At 39.9% G+C, this 17,954-nt stretch overlaps 1 non-coding gene across 1 annotated transcript; it reads right to left on the bottom strand.

Moving 5' to 3' along the window:
- Positions 1 to 3,938: 3,938 nt before the first annotated feature.
- On the bottom strand, positions 3,939 to 4,076 carry LOC119920496. Its single transcript, XR_005448238.1, has one exon. It is a non-coding gene; the product is annotated as a small nucleolar RNA SNORA7 (small nucleolar RNA).
- Positions 4,077 to 17,954: the final 13,878 nt, after the last annotated feature.

Here is a 17,954-nt window from a genome sequence, read left to right as displayed (position 1 = left end):
GTCTGCTATGTGATCTTGGACAAGTCACTTAACTTCTCTGTGCCTCAGCTGCCTTATCTGTAAAATGAAGCTCAAGACTGTGAGCCCCATGTGGAACCCGATTAGCTTGTGTCTACCCCTGCGCTTAGTACAGTGCCTGACACACATAAAGCACTTAAATTCCATGATTATCATTATATTAATAATAATAATTGTTTAGGGCAGAAGCCTTAGGTACTCACATTGAGGTGTACAATAGAGAATTAAATAGTTCATTCAAATCTAAAATTTTTCAGGCTGATGAAAATTTATTGGAATAACAAGTGGCACTCATTTGATTTTATTTTGGTTTGAGAGAAAACAGATGCATTTTTTTCTTTTTCCCTGTGTTAGAAAGACTCAGCCACAAGTGGTTCCTCAATGAACATTGTTTGATAATAAGTCTACCAGAAACAGTATCTATAGCTTAGTTACTTACAGGGACTTTGCATGCAAATATTAATGCCTTTTGATAGGATGATGGGCAGTCTGAAATATTAAAGAGGAAATGTAACGTACAAAAAAACTCAACAGTGAATTTTTCATGTATTGGCCTCAGTATGGGAGTTCTTTTTCCTTTTGAAAAAACCAAACCATCTTCTTTGGGTCAAAACTTTACTTTACTGTGACCATAATAAGTAGAAGGCATAGAGCTTCTGAAGTAATATATTGCTGGGCAAAGTGGTGGTTGTAACAATCTTCATACATTTTCAATGATTTTTCCCTAGTAAAACATTATTCTGGTGCTTAACAATTTTCCTATGACATAAACTATTTGGTTTAGATTTGTGTTATGCATATTGTTCTAATCTGAAAATTTATTTGTGATAGTCTACCTTCTACCAGCTGAATAATTGTATCACTCCCTTACAGATTAGATTTATCTAACCTTCATTGCTTTCTGTCAACCCAGGATCACTGTTGTGGTTTAGTGCCCAAACATGAGTGGTATGCTGGAAACTAAACAACAACAACAAACAACAAAAAGGTTATATCCTAAGAACAATTTAGTCTTATTTTCTTGTCTTGAAAAAGCCTCAAATTATATGTGCTACTTTCTACTACATTTATGATAGAATATTCAATTATTCCTGCATCTTTTCCACAACCTGTGAACTGGATAGAAGGACAGAATTAGAGGCTGTTTCTTTGATTATTTTTGCTGCTAGTAATCAAGGTAGAAAAGCCCTTTGCTGCGTTAGTTGTTGTATTGTCTTTTTACTTTTTTACTTCTTAAAAAAGAAGACAACCAAAAAACTACATCTGTGACATGATTCTTACTGATCTCAATGTATAAAATCTTCATTTGGCACAATTAATTATGGAAGTATTTTAATTGATTCCACTGGTAATCACATCAATTCTGAAGAATGTACAATACTTGGGCACTGTCCAAACACTACTATCCATTCCAGAAGTTGCGTGGGAGATGGTTCTCCATTTATGAAGCCTTAAAGATTTTGTGAAGCTTTCTGCCAATGGATATTAATAATGATGGCATAGGTTAAGCACAGCACTGTTCTAATTGCTGGGGTGGGGAGAATAGAAGGTGATCAGGTTGTCCCAGGTGGGGCTTACAGTCTTAATCTCCATTTTACAGATGAGGGAACTGAGGCCCAGAGAAGTTAAGTGACTTGCCCAAAGTCACACAGCTGAAAAGTGGCGGAGCCAGGATTAGAGCCCATGGCCTCTGGCTCCCAAGCCTGTGCTCTTTCCACTGAGCCACGTTGCTTCCCAGGGTGAACTACTTCCTTGTTTGTAGACTTGCCTCTGATGCTTTGAATTAACTATAATTAGCTTCTTTTGTCAATTCCCCTCTGACTAGTCATGGATAATATATTCTTTATATCATTCTTTATAATGTATCACTGTATGAAGATTTGTGTGACCTTAATTTTCTAAGGCCCTGCATCATTTGGCCATCTGTATGCCTAGAGAAACACAACTTTTCTAGATGGGGCACGGATGAAATGAATGGCATTAGGATAGTCAGTCAATCATATCTGAGTGCTTACTGTGTGCAGAACACTGTACTAAGCACTCGAGAGAGTACAGACCCATTACCTGCCCACAAGGAGCTTACAGTCTAGAGGGGGAGGCAGACATTTATATGAATAAATGATCCAGCAGCTACTATCTGAAAATGTCCGTTGTTAGGTAGGGACAGTCTCTACATGTTACTGATTTGTACTTCCCAAGCACTCAGTACTAATAATAATGATAGACTAGAATAGACTAGACTAGACTGTGAGCCCACTGTTGGGTAGGGACTGTCTCTATATGTTGCCAACTTGTACTTCCCAAGCGCTTAGTACAGTGCTCTGCACACAGTAAGCCCTCAATAAATACAATTGATTGATTGATTATTAAATGCTTACTACGTGCAGAGCACTGCTCTAAGCGCTGGGGAGGTTACAAGGTGATCAGGTTGTCCCACGTGGGGCTCACAGTCTTAATCCCCATTTTACAGATGAGGCAACTGAGGCACAGAGAAGTTAAGTGACTTGCCCAAAGTCACACAGCTGACAATTGGAGGAGCCATGACCTCTGACTCCAAAGCCTGTGCTCTTTCCACTGATCCAAGCTGCTTCTCTAAGCTCAGTACAGGCACACAGTAAGCGCTCAATAAATACGATTAAATGAATGAAAAGTAGCCAGGCAAGCCATGAGGGCAAAAAAGACACTTTTCTAAGCAATTTTAGATGGCAGTTTTGGTTATGAGGGAGTATTGGTCAGACATCATTAGAAAAGGCAGATGTGTCTGTTGCTTTGTCTGAGAACAGCTCACCTGTATTTTTCATTGTGTGAGGCTGTATCTCATTATGTCTTTGTTTTATGTCTTATGCCTACCTGATTTGCACTCTCCCCTTTCAGCCGTGTAACTGTCCTGCTGAGATCCCTTCTTCTAGCATGTAAATGAGCACAATATAGAGGTCTTGGTGTTTCTTTCTCCACTTTTCCTGGATCTCCTGTCTAGATATATATGTAGGTATGTATATATACACAGGCATGTAGGTAGAGAAGCAGTGTGGCTTAGTGGAAAAAGCATGGGCTTGGGAGTCAGAGGTCATGGGTTCTAATTCCGGCTCTGCCACTTATCAGCTGTGTGACTTTGGGCAAGTCACTTACCCTCTCTGGGCCTCAGTTCCCTCATCAAATGGGGATTAAGACTGTGAGCCGCGCCGCACGTGGGACAACCTGATGACCTCGTATCTACCCCGGCGCTTAGAACCGTGCTTGGTACATAGTAAGCACTTAACAAATACCATCATTATCATTGCTATTATTATACACATACATATATTTGCTAATACATGCCTCTGAAATGAATAACTTAAAATATTCATTTATTTTTCTCTCCAAAGCTTACCTTCCTGAGGAAGTAATTACTTTAACCTTACTTAGATACTTCTTCGAACTACAGAGCTTAGGATAACCCAGAGCTTGAACAAATGATCTCTTGAGCTCCTCTGAGCTCTAGGAGTCATCGATTTTCCATTAGAAGAGTGGCTTCCCAATATTTCTTAGCTTTGGACCATTTCCTCCCCTGAATAAAGTTAATCTACTCAAACCAGTACTCACTCTAATCTTTTTCAGTGTTTCACTATGAAAAATAAAGTACTTTACAGCATGCAATTACTTCTTCATAATTTTTTTCCAGTCATATATATCTTGTCTTGTCTTATGCTGTTGAGATTTTCCATCCCAGAGCAACTCCCTGGATACATCTCTCCCAGAACATCTCACCTCCATCTGCAATCGTACCGGTAGTGGATCCATAGAGTTTTCTAGGTAAAAATACAGAAGGGGTTTACCATTATCTTCTTCCACACTGGAAACTTGAGTCTCCACACTGGAAACTTGAGTCTCCACCCTAGACTCTCTCCCAAGCTGCTGCTGCCCAGCACAGGTGACTTTTGACTTGTAGCAGATTGTCTTCCACTTACTAGCCACTGCCCAAGTAAGGAATGGAATGGTTATGCCTCTGCTTGGCTCTCCCTCCCACAGCTGAGACTGGTAGAGTAATGGAAACCCTCCAGATGCAGTACTGAGAGGGGACAATCATTAGAGTGATTATTAAATGGTGTGAGTTAAATGCCATTCTAAAGTTGCAAGTATAAGGGAAAAGGAAGGAGATGGTGTTGAAAGTTATAAAAAACTTAAGGTGAACAGTTGGCTTAGGAAAAAGAGGCATTTTATGCAAATTAACAGGATATCCCACTAACGATGACCTGAAGATAGAAGAAAATATGGTCTGAGGGGAGGTGAGAAGTTAGAACTAAAGATGTAGATTTGGAAATCATTTACATAGAGATGAAACCTCCTGGTTTTACTTTTCTGATCATTAATTTAGGGAATGGAGATTTTATAAAATAGCAAATAACTGCTTCATTGATAACGCTTATTCTATTTCTGCTATTGATCATGGATTTTACCTCTGCTGGAGCGCTTCCTGGTTGAGGAATTTTCGTAACTATTAAAGATGTTTGACATTGTCTAAGCTACATTTGCCTGAAACAAAGAGGTCACAAGAGAGTGAGTGTAATGGGGGAAGAGCAAAGAATATGGAATTGAAACTTTAGAGACACAAACACTTAAAATGTAATTAGTCCTAAAATAGGGAAGGAGAATCCAGAGAGAGAGAGAGAGAGAGAGAGAGAGAGAGAGAGAGAGAAGTAATATGAGGAAAAATACTCCGTCTTTCAAAGAACAATTATGGAAATTGATTCCTATTTTCCTATTTTCTTGTAATTATTTTTCTGACAACCTGGTGAATATGATTTAAACTGAGTGTAGCCATGTTGGCAGTCTGGGTGGGCAGTCAGATAATACCTTGGCCTCCTCCTCACTCATTTCCTCCTATGTTCCCCAAACCTGTGGTTTTCCTTCCCCCTCCCTGCTGGGTTGATACGGCATCCTTAACCAGCCTCGTCCAGTGTGGCTTTATTTTTTTCAAAACTTCTTTCACTTTCTCTAATCTTCCTTGCAGTCTGCACCAGCCTGGAACTCCAAGGCCAAGGGATGTGCACTAGAGTGGGAGAAGACGGTAATGGAGTTCTTGTCCCAGATTCAGTCCCAAGCCACATTGGCTCCCTGTGGCTTCTAGAAACTGTGATTGTTGATGGTAGCAAATTCAATTCAAAATCAATATAAGTCTTGCTGCAAGGATTGTGATGGGGCATTGGTAGGGACTTATGGGAACAGGGTTCAGGTTCGGAGGAGGGCAGCGCATTTGTGAACCAGGGAAAAGGGATTTAAAATAACTGTGATACAGGTAGGAGAGGGGCAGGATTTACCTAATTACCAAATGGGGTGATAAATGGATGCCAGTGTGGAATGCCACATGGACACTTCACCCAGAAGTCATAAGCAGCATGGCTCAGTGGAAAGAGCATGGGCTTTGGAGTCTGAGGTCATGAGTTCGAATCCCAGCTCGGCCACATGTCTGCTGTGTGACCTTGGTCAAGTCACTTAGCTTCTCTGGGCCTCAGTTACCTCATCTGTAAAATGGGGATTGACTGTGAGCCCCACGTGGGACAACCTGATCATGTTGTATCCCCCCAGCACTTAGAACAGTGCTTTGCACATAGTAAGCGCTTAACAAATGCCATCATTATTATTATCATCTACCATGCTCTCTTGCAAGCCAGAAATGTACTTTTTCATCAGAAACTCACTTGTTATATCATTGTAGTAATACCTGAATTGCAGTTGTTCTGTAGTAATAACTAAGGATTCTTTATTGTGGTGATTTTTCCCAGTGTGCATCTTTCACATGAATTATAATTATAACATAGTACACCTGGATAAGTAAATTACTCTTCGGAGGTAAAATGAACAACAATTTTTAACTGAAATTCTTTCTCCACCGACATATTGTAATTCAACTGGTGAAATCAAATTAGTGCCATTGTTTTTGTTTTTAAAACATGTCTTGTATTTACAAAGACTAATTTTCTTTGAAATAGCTCTTCATGCTTAGCTTTGAAAATCCGGAGACAAGATCATGATATACGTTAGAATAAAGATTCACGAATTTCCGTATGAGCGTTAATAATTGATACCACCAGGAATTCTTCCTATAAGACTCTTCATATATCATGCTTTCACTGTTATCAAATTTTGTTGCTTGATTTTAGTTTTCTCTTACTTCATCATTGTTCTTTGGTTTTACGATTCCTTCCTTTCATATATTGCTTAACCAAGTCTTTACTTTTGAAGTAATATAACTGACTCCTGTATAGGTATTAAGTATTTTTAGCAGATATTTTTTTTTCCTCTGTTGAAGTTAGGTAATTGGTAGATATTTCATTTCCTTAGAACAAAGGTTTTTGCTGAATATGAGATGAAAGCTGTAACACTGATAATTTAATTTTTGCACAAGTACACATACCAAAAAATCTGTCAATTTTTTATTACTTCATATTTACATTGCTATATAGCTACTATTTTTCCTGATTTTAATATATCTGTGTTTTCATATATATTTGTATAAATATATGTGTTTCTTTTTAATATGTGTATTGCTTTGGCTATCAGCTATTTGGATAATGGGGAATGCATTGAAATACTTTAAATCTTTTCCTTTGGGGAGGATATATTTCATTTATGTGTAACTCTCTATTCTGGAATCAATTAAGGGACTGAAGCAGGAAATCCCCATAGTGAATTTATGCTGCCTAGGTGACAAAATTGTACATCACTACAAACTATTCAGAAAAAAGAGAATGATAGTTGATTTCATGAGTTTGAAAAGTAATTTTCATTTTTCTCGTAATTTACTGGTAATAACTTGGATTCTGAGTAGGAATGTTAACCAGATTATTCATTCATTCATATTTATTGAGCACTTACTATCATCTACAGAGTAGCTATGGGGGTTTTGGTGGGTTATGTGAAACTGAGGCCAAAGAAAAATAAAAACACCCAAACACAAACAAACAACAGATACTGGGTAACAAAATTTTGATGTACATAATAGTCGTGGGGGATGTTGTCGGCCATGTAAAACTGAAGAAGCAGAAAAATGATAAAAGCACCCCAAAGGCCATAGAGGGTAGCAAAAGTTTGATGAAAAATATTCATATTTTCATAAATTAGTTGAATAACTGGTCATGCTTTAAAAAATAATGGAATTTATGTGTTCAGTAATTGAAAAATAGTGGAATTGCCATATTTAATATATATGTGAAATGGAAGAGAAGGGAAGAGCTTACATTTTCCATTTTCCATTGTAAGCATCAAGATATAACTGAATTGAAATTATTTATATGCTGTTGAGGAAAATAAGAGAGCCATATAAATTAACAAATTGGAAAGATGGAATAGTAAAACCCAGCACAGCGTGGCCTAGTGGAAAGAGAACCTGGGTTCTAATAATCTGTTATCTGTCATAGATCCTTGGGCAAGTCACTTAATTTCTCTGTGCATCAGTTTCCTCATCTGCGATATAGGGATTAAATCCTCATCTCTCCAATTTAGACTGCGAGTCCCTCGTGGGCTAGGGACTGTGTTCGACTTGATCAGCTTGTATCTACCCCAGCACTTAGAAGAGTGCTTGACACATAGTAACCACCTAACCACCTACAGAAACAGCGTGGCTAAGTGGAAAGACCATGGGCTTGGGAGTCAGAGGTCATGGGTTCTAATCCTGGCTCTGCCACTTGTCAGCTGTGTGACTTTGGGCAAGTCACTTAACTTCTCTGTGCCTCACTTACCTCATCTGTACAATGGGGATTAAGAGATGTGAGCCTCACATGGGACAATCTGATTATCCTGTATCCCCCCCACCCCCAGCATTTAGTAAGTTCTTAACAAATACCAACATTATTATTATAATTACCTAACAAATACCACTCAGTAATAGAAGAAATCTGTCCAAGACAATAGCACTTCATCATCTCTTTTGTCAGTCAGTTAACCAGTCATTCTGATTTGTTTAGCTCTTACCATTTGCAGAACACTGTACTAAGTGATTGGGAAAGCACAATACATTGAAATTCAGACACATTCCCTGCCCACAGTGAGTTACAGTGATATACCAATATCACCATGAAAGCTAGTACCCGAGAAAAGGTAGCGGATATGACAGTCAGAGAATAAATCAACATCCTTGTGAAAAATAGCTACTGGATTTGATGAACTCCTGGACCGTTTTTTTTCCTCTTTATAGTAAAAGTTTCAAGGAGATGCCTTGGTATTTCAGACACCAGCCTCAGCATCATCCTCATTGGAAATTATCAGAACATCTCCCTGCCCTCTGCTGCTGGAAAAATCCTAGCTGTAGTCCTCATGGATTGGCTACTTAAGGACATCTTTACTCACGTGCTCCCTGAATCACAACATGACTTTAGATCACAACAGGACAGGGTGGGCTCAGGGTACGACAGGACACAAATCAAAAGCTATTTCATCTTTTCTGCACATCAAAAATGGGAAAAGAGCATGCAGAGCTCCACATCAAAACCTTTTGTCATTTTCTTTTACCTAGCCACAGCATTTGTTGTCAGTAGATTTGGTCTTTGACAGATACTGAGCAAAAGTCATCATACTAAAAAAATAGGCGAGGTAAGGGCCAAGGCAATTGTAGATGTCCAACTTTATACTCTTGAAAATCTGGTTACTTGAGATGTAATTCAAATGAAAAAGTGAAATGGTGGAACTCTTGAATATGAAAGAAACCTAGCTGATATACGTACGTGGACTAAGGAAATGGGATTTTTTTTCCACGGCCAAATGGAAGAAAGCTGTTTTTACCTAAGCAGCCATATAATGAGCTAATTGGCAAAAGAGAGAAATCAATTAAAAAGACTGGCACGTTCTTTGGGAGGCTGATAAATCTAGTGTGAAACTAGCACAACTCAAGCTCCAGACTAAATAGAAGATTTCCCTAAACGATAATGGTGTTCAAGCTTCTATCTATTTCAAAATCCTGGGCACATCTGCTACCATTAACCTTTCTAGATTATTTAGATTATTTATTTATTTGATTTGCTTTTTGTATAAAGGCATTTATTATGTGCTTGCTATGTGTCAAACACTGTAAAGTGTTGGAATAGAGACAAATTAATTAGGTTGGACACAGTCCCTGTGCAACAAGGGGCCCACAGCCTAGATAAGAGGGAGAATAGGAGAACTGAGGCACAGAGAAGTTGAGTGTCTTGTCCAAGGTCACACAGGAAGCAATTGTCTGAGCAGGGACTAGAACCTAGGTCTTCCGATTCCCAGGTCTGTGTTCTTTCTACTAGGCAACACTCCTTCCCCATTAGATAGAATTTGTGGTATGAGATTAAGAAACCTCTTCCTTTTTCTGGCAGGAGCAATCCCTACAAATCCTAAACTAACTGTGAGGATTAGATTGCCCCAGTAGGAGCAGTAATACTACTGAGCACCCACTGCATGCAATACATTCTACTAAGCACTCAGAAAGTACTGAACACAGAGTTGACACATTTCCTTTCTACAAGGATTGTACTCTCTAGGGGGAAAACAGAAATAAAATACTTTAAAAATGTTATACTGTAAATATTTCCACAAATGAATATACACATACCTATATTTAGTATATGTTATACTATGTATGTATATATGCATTGAATATATAATGTATATTGTATACAGAATACACATATTCTGTGCACACACAGAATATGTGGATGGCTAGAAATAGAGATGCTAGAGATGGCAGGAATGTATGTATGACTTTTATGCTTGGCAATTAATGGGGGAAGTTGGAGTACGTGGGATTCTCTGGGGATAGAATGTGGGGAGACTAGCTGTCTGTAGATCATTGGGAGGAATAATAATAATAATGATTATGATTTTTGTTAAGCACTTACTGTATGCCAGGCACTGTATTAAGTGCTGGGATAGATACAAGGTAATCAAGTTGTCCCACATTGGGCTCACAGTCTTAACCCCCATTTTTACAGATGAGGGAACCGACGCACAGAGAAGTTAAGTGGCTTGCCCAAGGTTGCACAGCAGAATAGTGGTGGATCCGGGATTAGAACCCATGACCTCTGACTCCCAAGCCCGTGCTCTTTCCACTAAGCCACGCTGCTTCTCTTGGAGAGTTGGAAAGGTCCAAGTGGTTGGAGCATCATGGGAATGGAAATGGGAGAGCTGAGAGAAAAATGCAACTAGAAAATTATCTTGGGAATGATTTAGAGAACAATTTGGGGACTATCAGGTGAAAAAAGCAGATGTATAAGATGGGATAGATTAGTGGAGAACTTTAGAAAGGATTGTGAGGAATTCTAGATTGATGTGGAAGAATACAAAAAGTCACTAGAGAGTTTTGAGGAGAGGAGAAATGCTCATCAAGTGATAGAGAGACTGGTGGCAGAGATAATAGAGAGATCAGTGAGGAGACTGATAAAATTGTTGAATTTTGGTAGGACCAGAGTTTGTACCAGGGTGATAGTAGTTCCGACAGAGGGGAAGGAGTAGATCCTGGAGGTTTTTTGCCTGTAGATTCAAGGATAAATGGTATGTTCAATGAAAAATGTGCCTTTGCCATGCAGATATAACCTCAGATTCCTAGACAAACTTGGAGAGGTGCAGTACTTTACTCATGTCTGCAATAATAGCAAACACAAACCTGATGATTGCAGTTGCGTATCAGCCCTTTACTCCATTACTATCCACATAGACAGTGGTTCCTTATCAATACTTTCTTTCATAGTTTCATCTTGCAGAACAAATGTATATACGGTAGCATTCTGTGTCTGTCTCCCCCTTCTAGACTGTGAGGCCGTTGTTGGGTAGGGACCGTCTCTATATGTTGCCAACTTGTCTTTTCCAAGCACTTAGTACAGTGCTCTGCACACAGTAAGCGCTCAATAAATACGATTGAATGAATGGATGAATGAGGGAAAAAAATAAGAGAGAAAATAAGGGTTAGAAAGGAACTAATGGGAACAGGGAGGGATGGAGGAGACTGGAGGGACATATAGGGGATTTATGTTGGGATATAATTTCTTATCCCAGGGTAAAAAACCTTACCAATCAGTGTGCTTTGTTATTTGAAAAAAACATTTTAGATAACTGAAAGTTTGCACAATTGATATTTTCCTGTCATAAATTTTAAAGCCAGAAGGTGAACTATTCTTTACTCCAGCACTGAATTTTTATCACCAATGGCTTACTGTATGCGGGGCACTTTAATAAGATCTTGGGAGAGTACAATACAATACAATAGAGAATATGAGAGTATAGTACTACAGAGAGTACCAATATGATAGCTAATAGACGTCACCCTTGCTCACATGGATCTTTCAGTCTAGTTTATTTATAAATAAATAAATAATAAAACAAATAAATAATAAAATAAATAAACTTACTCTGCACACAGTAAGCGCTCAATAAATTGAATGAATAAATGAAAAGGATATGGCTATCTCAAAGAGTACTGGGATATTTGTGCAGGCACCTTAAGGGAGATTTAAATATTTGTGAAGGTAGCAAACTTGGGACTAGTTGCAAGTATTTGGAGATTAAACTTCAGAAAGGGAGGGCAAAGAGATACAGGTTTGAATAATTAGGAAAATACTTCTGATGAAATAAAGGCTGATCCCAAACACCAAAGAGATATCTGACATATTTTTATTCCTGAAAGGGCTGGAGAAAAGTAACTGCCTGGAAGCTATGGCTTAGAATTTGAAAGCTGAATGGATAAAACTTTTAAGAATATGCTGAATAAATTTATCCCATGTTGACAGAGAAAATGATTAGAGTACTTTTCAGGAGGTTTCTTTCATTTTTTAATTTCTATTTTTACTTATACTTCTACTTTCACTAGAGAATGTATGTGTATGTTATGTGACATTGTACTCTCTCAACTGCTTAATAAGTGCTCTGCACACAGTAAGTGCTCAGTAAATACAATTGATTGATTAATGGTTTACCATCACCCCATATTCTCGTTAAATTGTTTATGAAGAGAGTTTTCTTACATGCAGACAGTTGCACAAATTCCCCTGTATTTCACGACTTTTATCAATGTGATGGTGAGATGTTCCTAGGAATGTTGCACTAATCAATAAATCGATCATATTTTTTGAGCATTTACTGTGTGCAGAGCACTGTTCTAAGCTCTTGGGTGAGTAAAATATGACTATAACAGACACATTTCCTGCCCATAATGAAATAAAATCATTGCCTATACATTATACATTTTTAATGTGGCAGCCTTTTCTCTAATTGTTACAGGCTGTGCTTGGTTGGAAAGGTACATTTGGAAATCTGCATTGGATTTAACCACATTCAAAAGTCTGCCCCTTCTTCCTCCTTTCATGCACTCATTCACTCAATTCATTCGGTTGCATTTATTGAATACTTATGGTGTGCAGAGCAGAGCAGCCCTTGGGAGAGTACAGTACAAAGTAAACAGACACATTCCCTGCCCACAACAAACTTACAGACTAGAAGGGAAGACAGACATTAATATAAATAAATAAATGACAGATACATGGGTCTGGGACAGAGAATAAATAAAGGGAGGAAGTCAGGGCAATGCAGAAAGGAATGGGAGAAGAGGAAAGGAGGGCTTAATTAGGGAAGGCCTCTTGTGGGAGATTGTACCTTCAATAAGACTTTGAAGTGGAGGGGGAGTAATTATCTGTCAGATATGAGGAGGGATGGCTTTCCAGGCCAGAGGCTGGATGTGGGCAAGAGATGGGCAGTGAGATAGATGAGATCAAGGTACAGTGAGTAGATTAGCATTATAGGAGTGAACTGTGCAGACGGGATGTAGTAAGAGAATAGTGAGGTGGGGTGGGGGGGCAAGGTGATTGTGCACTTTAAAGTTGATATTGAGGAGTTTTTTGTTGGATGCAGAGGTGGATGGGCCACCACTGGGGTTTTTTTGAGGAGTAGGGAAACATCTCCTTACTGGTTTTGTAGAAAAAATACCCGGGCAACAGAGTGAAGTATGGTCTGGGGCAGGGAGAGACAGGAGGCAGGGAGCTCAGCAAGGAAGCTGATATAGCAATCAAGATGGGATAGGATAAGTGATTGGATCAACATAGTAGTAGTTTGGATGTAGAGGAAGGGTGGACTTTGGAGATGTTGTGAAGGTTCAACCAACAGGAATTAGTGATGGATTGACTATTTGGGTTGAATGAGAGAGGGGAGTTAACGATCACCCTAAAGTTATGGGCTTGTGAGATAGGAAGGATGGCGTCTACAGTGATGGGAAACTCAGGAGGAGGATGGATTTGGTGGGAAGATAAGGAGTTCTGTTTTGAACATGTTAAGCTTGAGGTGATGGGAGGACATCCAAATAGAGATGTCTTCAAGCAGGAGGAAATCCAAGATTGCAGAGAGGGAGAGCGATCAGGGCGATGTAGTTTTGTCTGTCATCTACATAGAGGTTGTGGTTGAAGCTGTGTGAGCAAATGAATTCTCCAAGGGACTGGGTGTAGATGGAGAATAGGAAGGGACCCAGAACTGAACCTTGAGAGATGCCCGCAGTTAGAGGGTGGGAGGAAGAGGAGGAGCCCGTGAAGGAGACTGAGAATAAGCAGCTAGAAAGGTAGGAGGAGACCCAGCAGAGGACAGAGTCAGTGAAGCCAAGGTTGGATAATGTCTCCTGGAGAAAGCATTGGTCAACAGTGTCGAAGGAAGCTGAGAATTCAGAAGGATTAGGATGGAGTAGAGGTCGTTGGATTTGGCAAGAAGGAGATCATTGGTGACCTTTAAGAGGACAGTTTATGTGGAATGAAGGGGACAGAAACCAGATTGGGGGTGGGGGGGGGGGTCAAGGAGAGAATTGGAGGAGAGGAACTTGAGACAAAGGGTGTAGACAACTTGCTCAAGGACTTTGGAGAGGAATGGTAGGAGGGAGATGGGGTGATAACTGGAGAGAGCCATGGAGTCAGGGGAGGGATTTTTTTAGGATAGGGGAGACATGGGCATGTTCAAAAGCAGTGGGGAAGAAGCCATAGGAAAACGAACAGTTGAAAATGGCAGTTTGGGAAAGAAGGAGGTAGGAGGCAAGTGTTTTGATAAGATATGAGGAAATGGGGTCTGATGCTCAGGTGGAGCAGGCGGATTTTGAGAGAGGGCAGGAGATCTCCTCTAGAGGTGTTGCTGGGACAGATGGGAAAGTTAAAGAAATTAAAGTTAAAGGGGAAGAAAATGGGGAGAGGCAGGGGAGATTTTAGGGAGATCACGCCTGATAGTGTGAGTTTTGTCAAACTGACACCAGGTCTAATCCATCAAGTCTCTTTCTAAAAGCTCACAACTTCCTGCCTTCCACAAACATATTCAGAGTTATGCCATGAACGAAACATAAAGTCACAGAATCTAGTCAATTCCTTAGGCTCCCCTGGCCCTGTTGTCTTTTAAGGACTAGCTTTTATTTCCATAGCTGTCAGGTAAATGTCAGTGAAATGCTAAATATGTTGTTTAAATATTTTAATACCCAAGCAGAAGACAGGATGAGTTGCTGTGAGTCTACTACGGCTAACCTGCAGTTATTCTGAAAGTTACTTGTTATTTTTCAAGTAATCTGTGCATGTATAAGGCAGAAGAGGTCAGATTGTCTTTTCTGCACTTGCTGTATTGCTCAGTGGACTATGCTGTGTTATTTATGATTCTGTCACTACGATGGATGAGGGCTAAAGGGTTCAGGTATAATCAGCCAGTCAATTATTTCTATTAAGCACTTACCGTGTACAGAGCACTGTATTAGACACTGGGGGAGTACAAAAGAACAATGTAATGGACACATTCCTTGCCCACAAGGAACTTACGGTCCAGTGCTATAGCAGCTCTTTCTACGGTGGCCCGCATCTCCTCACCCCAACTGTCTCTTTCTCATTCATTCAATCATATTTATTGAGCACTTATTGTGTGCAGAGCACTGTACTAAGTGCTCGCGAAGTACAAGTTGGCAACATATAGAGACGTTCCCTACCCAACAATGGGCTCACAGTGCACCCCATCATCTCCCCCAACCACTACCATCACAGCCCCACACTTGTTCTCGCCATTATCATAATCGTCATCGTCATTATCATCATCATCATCATCATCAAAATAATGGTATTTGTTAAGCACTTACAATGTGCCAAACACTGTTTTAAGTGCTGAGGTAGAGACTGTGAGCCCACTGTTGGGTAGGGACTGTCTCTATATGTTGCCAACTTGTACTTCCCAAGCGCTTAGTCCAGTGCTCCGCACACAGTAAGTGCTCAATAAATACGGCTGAATGAATGAATGAATCAGGTTGCCTCACGTGGGGCTCACAGTCTTAATCTCCATTTTACAGATGAGGTAACTGAGGCACAGAAGTGAAGTGACTTGCCCAAGGTCACACATCACACAAGGGGTGGAGCTGAGATTAGAACCTACATCCTTGGACTCCCAAGCCCTGGACTCTTTTCACTCAGCCGCGCTGCTTCTCTGCACGCTGCATCATCATCATCCTCATCATCATCATCATCATCATCATCATCATCATCATCATCAACAACAGCATTCATTAAGCACTTGCTGTGTGCAGAGCACTGTACTAATCACTTGGAAGAGTACAATAACAATAATGATGGCATTTGTTAAGCGCTTACTATGTGCAAAGCACTGTTCTAAGCGCGGGGGGGTGGATACAAGGTGATCAGATTGTCCCACGTGGGGCTCACAATCTTAATCCCCATTTTACAGATGAGGTAACTGAGGTTCAAAGAAGTGAAGTGACTTGCCCAAGGTCACACAGCAGACATGTGGCAGAGTCGGAATTCGACCCCATGACCTCTGACTCCCAAGCCCGAGCTCTTTCCACTGAGCCAGGAGAACATAAACATGTTCCCAGCCCTCGAGCAGCTTAAAATCAAAGTTTTCTCTGTCTCTCACTGCTCCTTTCACCCCAGGGGCTACTACTCACCAATGCACGTGTTCCCTCCAGAATGTCTGCTCATAGGTCTGGTTTAATCTTTTTTTATCATTATTACTGTTATTATTCTGACTATACAAACACATTATACTCCTGGTTTCCAGTTCCTCAGTTGACAAAGTTTGTTTGTACCTAGCCCAGGATCTGATGAAGTCCTGCAATTCAGATTTTGTTCTTGGCACCTCCCTTCCCTCTGGATGAGTTCTTTCACCCTTAATATATTCACTTAATGCAGTAATAAAAGCATGAGTGTACCAACTTTCTCTTCTCAGGGATCTCAAGAGAATTAATGGGATAGAATCTTTGAGCCCTTAGAAATATTTTGATCACTTTAGAGAAATATCTTGGGAAAGTAAATTACTAATGTTGAATGACTTAATTATGAAGACATTTCACCAGTGGACTCTTGTGCAGAAACAGTCTTCTTACACCAACCCAGCTCTCTGCCCTGTTATTTTCTTATGCTATGGATTGTTCATTCATTCATTCATTCAATCATATTTATTGAATGCTTACTGTGTGCAAAGCACTGTACTAAGTGTTTGGGAAGTACAAGTTGGCAACATATAGAGATGGTCCCTACCCAACAATGGGCTCACAGTCTAGATTGTTTCCAAGCCAAGGCAATTCTAGATACTGAACATACTTCGATGCCCAGAGATATAAGCTAATATCTTCTCCATTCTGTAGCACCTACTTCTGTTCACCTTTCCCAGTAAACAAAGGTAAGAACATTGAATCTATTCAAATTTATATTTGAAGTGCATAGATTTGCAGCCTATTAACCAAAAATCAATTTCTAGTGAAAACTCTTCCCTTTTAAATATGTATCCACATATCCACTTATATATATATATATGTATATATACACACATATATATGTATACATATGTATCATAGCTATATTTATAGGAACATAGCAAACTATACAGATTATATGATTAGAGGCATCTGTATGCTGAAACAAATATCCGCCTCTTTTTTTCTGCAGTCTCAATTTCCCCTTGCCTTCAGGACATCTCTAAAATGGAAATGGAGACTGTGGGCCCCACGTGGGATGTTCTAATTTCCCCAGTGCTTAGAACAGTGTTTGGCACATAGTAAAAACTTAAAAATACCATAATTGCAATTCAAACCGGATTCATGAAGAGTTGGAGTAGCTTTATTTCTATTTATTCTGATGACACCTGTCCACATGTTTTGTTTTGTTGTCTGTCTCCCCCTTCTAGACTGTGAGCCTGTTGTTGGGTAGGGACCGTCTCTGTATGTTGCCAACTTGTACTTCCCAAGTGCTTAATACAGTGCTCTGCACACAGTAAGTGCTCAATAAATACGAATGAATGAATGAATGAATCTCTGCATTAAATGGAAACTTCTTACTCAATCAGCTCAGCCCCTTCTACTTTACCTCACTACTTTCCTGCTTCAACTCAACCTGCACACTTGGCTCCTCTAAGGTCAACCTGTTCACTGACCCTTGTCTGTCTAATCCCAGTGCTTCCACATGTCTTCTTTTTGGCCTGGAACTCCCCACCCCTTCATATGCAATAAACAACCATTAACCTCACTTTCAAACCTTTTTAAAAACACTTCTCCTCCAAGAGGCCTTCATCTCCCCTATTCCTCTTCTCCCTTTTGCATGTCCTATGTACCAAGATCTGAGAAGCAGCGTGGCTCAGTGGAAAGAGCCTGGGTTTGGGAGTTGGAGGTCATGGGTTCTAATCCCAGATCTGCCACTTATCAGCTGTGTGACTTTGGGCAAATCACTTAACTTCTCTGTACCTCAGTAACCTCATCTATAAAATGGGGATTAAGACTGTGAGCTCCATGTGGGACAACCTGATTGCCTTGTATCCCCCCAGAGCTTAGAACAGTGTTTGGCACATAGTAAGTGCTTAACAAATGCTCTTCTTCTTTCTTCTTTCTTCTTCTTCTTCTTCTTCTTCTTCTTCTTCTTCTTCTTCTTTCTTCTTCTTTCTTCTTTCTTCTTCTTTCTTCTTCTTTCTTCTTTCTTCTTTCTTCTTTCTTCTTCTTTCTT

This window comes from Tachyglossus aculeatus, chromosome X1 (assembly GCF_015852505.1).
Source record: "Tachyglossus aculeatus isolate mTacAcu1 chromosome X1, mTacAcu1.pri, whole genome shotgun sequence".
In the NCBI taxonomy this organism is placed as follows: domain Eukaryota; kingdom Metazoa; phylum Chordata; class Mammalia; order Monotremata; family Tachyglossidae; genus Tachyglossus; species Tachyglossus aculeatus.
This window is presented reverse-complemented; position numbering and strand designations above follow the sequence as displayed.